This window comes from Pinus tabuliformis, chromosome 4_2, assembly GCF_031772625.1.
Source record: "Pinus tabuliformis cultivar Carrire ecotype Pingquan chromosome 4_2, CPIR1, whole genome shotgun sequence".
Lineage (NCBI taxonomy): Eukaryota > Viridiplantae > Streptophyta > Pinopsida > Pinales > Pinaceae > Pinus > Pinus tabuliformis.
In genome coordinates, this window is record NC_142304.1 from 826,355,367 (window position 1) to 826,362,393 (window position 7,027).

Below are 7,027 nucleotides of genomic sequence, written 5' to 3' on the forward strand. Positions count from 1 at the left end.
AGCCTAACCCATAATGGTCCAGCACCGATTTGTTCTCTTTCAGGGTCAAATAGTGGGCTCCAGCACTTCAGCATTACTAGGGCCATTTCAATGTGCCAGTATCTCGCAAGTGCCAAGTTGGTATATTCCTCCTGCAAGAAGTGGAGCGCAAACCAACCATGAGGCACTGTCTACACCTTAGAAAGATCTTTAAAAATGTTGCCCCAAATATCCTTGACCCAGAGGCTGAGCCGCTTTGCTAAATAGGCACATCCCCGAACCCTACCTACTAGAACCTTACCAACCATAGTGACAACTTCACCCATGTTCAAACCCTCCCCAAATTTGAGGGTGAGGTCCTTAACCGTGGCCTTCACACACTTAATCTTCCACTTGCCCGATCTAGGCGTAGTCGGGTGGCCTTACAATGGGTCTGGAGAGCCCTGATTCTCCATGTGTTGATTCTCCGCAGATTGACAGACCTTAATGACCGCGGTCCTGAAGCAGCCAGATGGAACCGTGGAGGGTGTCAATGCAGCAAAAGTTCAAGGTGCTAAAGGATTAGGCAAGCTCTGCCCAGGCACAAAGGTGTGATAATCTTTAGAGGGGGGCATATAAGGTGGAGTGTGTTATCACTGTAAAACTTCCTTAAAAAAATTTGGACAACTTACATGGTTTCTCAATTCTTGTATCAGTCATGGTCAAGTCATGGTGTTAAAGGGTCTCTAGGTCATTTCATGCTTTAAGGGTTAGGTCATAAGGTTAGAAGTCTTTTAAGATCATATCTCTTTTCCAAATAATGTTTGACAGCCTCATTCCATGTTTTAGAAGTCTTACCAGGTGTTTATAAGTCATATCTCACATCTTTTTGGAGAAATTTTGAAAGTAGCTACGAAATCACTGAACTAGGAGTTTTCGTAGCGCGCTACGAAACCCCTGTAGCAGGCTGTTTCAGCAGAAAAAACTCTGCTTTCTACGTTTACTAGTAAATTTCCAGAAGGGGTTCTGAGTAGCTGAAAACTTAATTTTGAAAACTGAAAGAGGCTTTTATTCCTAACATACCAAAATACAAAAACCTCTTTCATTTTCTTCAAATACATTCTGAGGTGGGAGAAATTTATGATCAAACTTGCGCTACGAAACTGCTGTAGGTGCAAGTTTTCCACAGGCATATTTCTCTGTTTTACACCTGTTTTTTCAAAATCAGTTTCTGGTCACATGAAAGGGTATTTTGGAATTATGAAGGAGATTTATCTTCATCAAATCTCCTACCATAATAACCTATCTCAATTTCTTCATAAGTGTTTTCAGTTGGGAGATACTAAGCTTTCATTGAGACCCTACTTTCAGAAAACGGATTTTTCCTGTTTACCACGTGTTTTTCAAGGACAGTTTCTAGACAGCTGGAGAAATGTTTTAAAAAACCAGGAGAGGTTTTTGTTTTGGACAACATGGGCTACAAAAAACTCCTTCAGTTTCGTAAAATGTGTCATGGATGAAGAGATAAAGGCTCTGTCCCACGTGCCAATTTTCAGGGATCTAAACCTAAAAACAGGGAAACATGTTCCCTAATTTCTAGGGTTTGTCTTCAGCAGTCAGATGACCACGTGGGAGGCTTCATCAAATTCGACTTCATGGAGTTTTAGGTGTCAAAGAATGTTTTAAATGTTTAGATAAGGTTGTTGTAATCATAATAAGGAGATACACTCCTAGTTGTATTAGGTCTCTAGGACTACTAGTTAGTTGTCAAATGCATTTAAAGTCTTGTTTTATGGTTAGAATAGGTGTCACTGATGGTAAATTCGAATTCCCCTCATGATGGAGGAAGGAATCCAAGCATGTAAAGAGCTCTATATATAGAAGAACATCTGATGTACAAAGGGTTGGAAATTTTTATGGAAAAAGCTTGTATTTGGCATATGTAAGACTCATTTTCAATAATACATGCTTGACTTTACTTCTCAGGATTCATGAAGGGTTTTTTATGTTCAGAATATGTGATGTTGTCCTTTTCTTAATTCTTACAGTGGTATGGATGTATAATCACTCAGAATTCACTGAAAGTGCTCTGACTTCTTGTATACATGCATAGACTGTGTGGTCCCATATGAGTTTATGTTCTGAATGTTTAAACGCTGAATGCCCTGACTTCCATGTAAGGTTGAGTTCATTGTTATATTGAGGTGTTGTTGATTCCATAAGCCCAATGGATGTTTACTGATCATGTTCAACCATTTATATTTTTCACTTGTTTCATAGAGTTAGCCATCCAATCTTTATCAAAATCATTAACCTTTGAGAGAGCCCTCTCAAGTTGAGGAGGCTAAGCCTCAGCCAAAAGTTGGTTTGAAAGAGTTACTTGAAGTCTTCCTGGTTTGCAGCCTTCCAGGGCCTGATTTTGAGATAACAGAGTGCACAATAGATCCCCGGAAGGTGAGGGTTCGAAATGATGGAATGATGGTGAATAAGTAAAAAGCAGGTGGAGGGTCACTGTCAACACCGGAGGGAAGTCAAGCTACGGGGAATTAATGGAGAGGGTGGTTAAGGGGAGGCTAGATGTAGATGCTTCCAGGAGAGTAACAATGGGACGAGAGACAGATAGGAGTGGTTCAGTCAATTCCCGATGAGCAGCGGACAAATAAACTAGCATAGGGTTATGGTTAAGAGAGGGAGGCGAGGACGGGCATTGTAAGGGAGCGAAGATCTTTAAAAATGTTGCCCCAAATATCCTTGACCCAGAGGCTGAGCCGCTCCACTGAATAGGCACATCCCCAAACCCTACCCACTGGAACCTTACCAACTGTAGTGACAACTTCACCCATGTTCAAACTCTCCCCAAATTTGAGGGTGAGGTCCTTACCCGAGGCCGAGTGTTGGACCTTAATGATCGGGGTCTCGAAGCAGCCAAATGGAATGGTGGAGGGTGTCGCTGCAGCAGAAGTGGAAGGCACTAAAGGCTCAGGTAGGGTATGCCCAGGCACAGATGTGTGATCATCTTCAGAGGGGGGCACGAAGGGTGGAGTGTGCAATAGATCCCTAGAAGGTGAGGAATCGAAAGGAGGGGATGATGGTGAATGAGCAGTAAGCAAGTGGAGGGTCGTCGTCAAAAGAGGAGGGTAGTCAAGCTCTGGGGAATCAATGGAGAGGGATAGGAGCGGTTCCGTCAGTTGTCGATGAGTAGCAAAAGAATAAAATGGTGTAGGGTTAGGGCTAAGAGAGGGAGGCTAGGATGGAGATTGTAAGGGTGGGGGGGGAGATATTGATTCGACAGAAAAGGGTGGAACCTCAAGAGGGAAGGATGGTGGAGTGGTTGAGATGACCCACTGATGAGTGACGAGGGGATAGGGGATGGAGGAGGAGGTGAAATCCTAAACCGATGCAGATGCACTGTGAAAATGCAATGCAGAACAAGCTACAGAAAAAGAAAAAAACAAAGTTAGGGGGAGGAGGAGTACCCGAGGAGCGAGCATCCTCATCAGTAGCCCACGATCGAGTCATCAGCAGGGAGGGAGGATGAGGAGCGCTCGAAGTTGGCAATTGATTTGGTGTTCCCTTCCTATTCATCGATGAAGCAGCAGAAGGAGTCTACCCTGGAGTGGATGCAGGAGCCCTAACAGACTCACCCTTTGGTACCTTAGAATAATCTGGGTCCTTACGAACCAAGGGACATTCCTTGAAGAGGTGCCCTACTTTGTGGCACCTATGACATCTGAAAGGGACTCCTTTATTGTCCAAGATTTGGATCCTGGTGAAATTCTTCCATTGCAAGGTGATTTTCTCCTCTAAGCCCTCCATTGTATCAAGGTGGACCAAGATGCGAGCCAGAGACCTGTTCCTTGATTTGATATAAGACATATCATAGTCAAAATAGGTGCCTAACACGTTCCCAATACATACAAACACAACCACAGACCAATAGTGCAAGGGGAGCCATGGTAGCCTAACCCATAATGGTCCAACATCGATCTGTTCTCTTTCAGGGTCAAATAGTGGCTCCAGTGCTTCAGCATGACTAGGGCCATTTCAATGTGACAGTATCTCGCAAGTGCCCAGTTGGTATATTCCTCCTGCAAGAAGAGCGCAAACCAACTGCGAGGCAGTGTCTGCACCTTAGGAAGATCTTTAAAAATGTTGCCCCAAATATCCTTGACCCAGAGGCTGAGCCACTCCACTGAATAGGCACATCCCCGAACCCTACCCACTATTACCTTACCAACCGTAGTGACAACTTCACCCATGTTCAAACCCTCCCCAAATTTGAGGGTGAGGTCCTTACCCGTGGCCTTCACACACTTAATCTTCCACTTGCCCTATCTAGGCGCAGTCAGGTGGTCTTACAATGGGTCTGGAGAGCCCTGATTCTCCTGGTGTTGATTCTGTGCAGATTGACGAACCTTAATGGCTGCGGTCTTGAAGCAGCCAGATGGAACGGTGGAGGGTGTCACTGCAGCAAAAGTGGAAGGCTCTAAAGGCTGAGGCAAGGTCTGCCCAGGCATAGAGGTGTGATCATCTTTAGATTGGGATAGGAAGGGTGGAGTGCACAATAGATCCCTGGAAGGTGAGGGTTCGAAAGGATGGAATGACGGTGAATAAGCAAAAAGCAGGTGGAGGGTCGCCGTCAACAGCGGAGGGAAGTCAAGTTCCAGGGAATTAATAGAGAGGGTGGTTAATGGGAGGCTGGATGTAGATGGTTCCGGGAGAGTAATGACGGGAGAAGAGACAAATAGGAGTGGTTCAGTCAGTTCCCAGTGAGCAGCAAATGAATAAACTAGCATAGGGTTATGGTTAAGAGAGGGAGGCGAGGACGAAGATTGTAAGGGTGGGGGTGGGGGAGGGAAGAGGTTGATTCGAGAGAAGAGGGTGGAACCTCAAGAGGGAAGGATGGTGGAGTGGTCGAGAGGACCAGCTGACGAGTGACGAGGGGACAAGGGATGGAGGAGGTGGTGAAATCCTGAATCGATGCAAATGTAGTGTGAAAATGAAATGTAGAACAAGCAGGAGAAAAAAGAAAAAAACTGAGTTAGGGAGAGGAGGAGTACTCGAGGAACGAGAAGCCTCAATAGCAGCCCACGATCGAGTCATTGGTGGGGAGGGAGGATGAGGAGCGCTCGAAGTCGGTAATTGATTTGGTGTCCCCTTCTTGTTCATCGATGAAGCAGCCATAGGAGTCTGCCTTGAAGCGGATGCAGGAGCCCTAACAGACTCACTCTTTGGTACCTTAAAAGAGTCCAAGTCCTTACAAACCAAGGGACATTCCTTAAAGAGGTGCCCTACTTAATGGCACCTGCGACATCTGAAAGGGACTCCTTCATTGTCCAAGATTTGGATCCTGGTGAAATTCTTCCATTGCAAGGTGATTTTCTCCTCTAAGCCCTCTCTTGTATCAAGGAGGACCAACATACGAGCCAGAGAGCTACTCCTTTATTTGATATAAGACCTATCGTATTCCAAATAGGTTCCTAGCACGTTCCCAATACGTACAAACACATCCTCGGACCAGTAGTGCAAAGGGAGCCCTAGCAACCTAACCCATAATGGTATACCACCGATTTGTTCTCTTTCAGGTTCAAATAGTGGGCTCCAGCACTTTAGCATGACCAGGGCCATTTTAATGTGCTAGTATCTCGCAAGTGCCTAGTTGGTATATTCCTCCTACAAGAAGTGGAGCACAAACCAACCGCGAGGCAGTGTCTGCACCCCAGGAAGATCTTTAAAAATGTTGCCCCAAATATCCTTGACCCAGAGGCTGAGCTTCTCCGCTGAATAAGCACATCCCCGAACCCTACCCACTAGAATCTTACCAACCGTAGTGACAACTTCACCCATGTTCAAACCCTCCCCAAATTTGAGAGTGAGGTCCTTACCTGTGGTCTTCACAAACTTAATCTTCCACTTGCCTAATCTAGGCACAGTCGGGTGGTCTTGCAATGGGTCTGGAGAGCCCTGATTCTCTTGATGTTGATTTTGCGCAGAGTGCCAGACCTTAATGACTGGTGTCTCGAAATAGCCAGATGAAATGGTGGAGGGTGTCGCTGCAGTAGAATTAGAAGGCGCTAAAGGCTCAGGCAGGGTCTGCCTAGGGAAAGAGGTGTGATCATCTTCAGAGGGGGCACAAAGGGTGGAGTGCGCAATAGATCCCCGAAAGGCAAGGGTTCAAAAGGAGGGAATGATGGTGAATAAGCAGCAAGCAGGTGGAGGGTCTCCGTCAACAGCAGAGGGTAGTCAAGCTCCGGGGAATCAATGGAGAGGGCGGCGAAGGGGAGGCTGGATGTAGATGGTTTGGGGAGAGTAACGATGATAGGAGAGATGGATAGGAGCGGTTCAGTCAGTTCCCAACGAGCAGTAGATGAATAAACCATCGTAGGGTTAAGGCTAAGAGAGGGAGGCAGGGATGGAGATTGTAAGGGTGGGGGGGGGGGGCGGGAGGGAAGATGTTGATTCGACAAAAGGGGGTGGAACGTCAAGAGGGAAGGATGGTGGAGTGGTCGAGAGGACCGACTGATGAGTGATGAGGGGACAGGGGATGGAGGAGGAGGTGAAATCCTGAACTGATGCAAATGCAGTGTGAAAATGCAATGTAGAACAAGCAGGAGAAAAAAAAAATAGAGTTAGGGAGAGGAAGAGTACCCGAGGAGCAAGCAACCTCAGCTGTAGCCCGTGATCGAGTCAACACCGGGGAGAGAGTACAAGGAGCGCTCGAAGTTGGCAATTGATTTGGTGTCCCCGTCCTATTCATCGATGAAGCAGCCGGAGGAGTCTTCCCTAGAGCAGATACAGGGGCCCTAACAGATTCACCTTTTGGTACCTTAGAGGATTCTAAGTCCTTAAGAACCAAGGGACATTCCTTGAAGAGGTGCCCCACTTTGTGGCACCTGCGACATCTGAACGAGACTCCTTCATAGTCCAAGCTTTGGATCCTGGTGAAATTCTTCCATTGCAAAGTGATTTTATCCTCTAATCCCTCTCTTATATCTAGGTGGACCAAGATGTGAGCCAGAGACTTGCTCCTTGATTTGATATAAGACCTATCGTAGTCCAAATAGGTGCC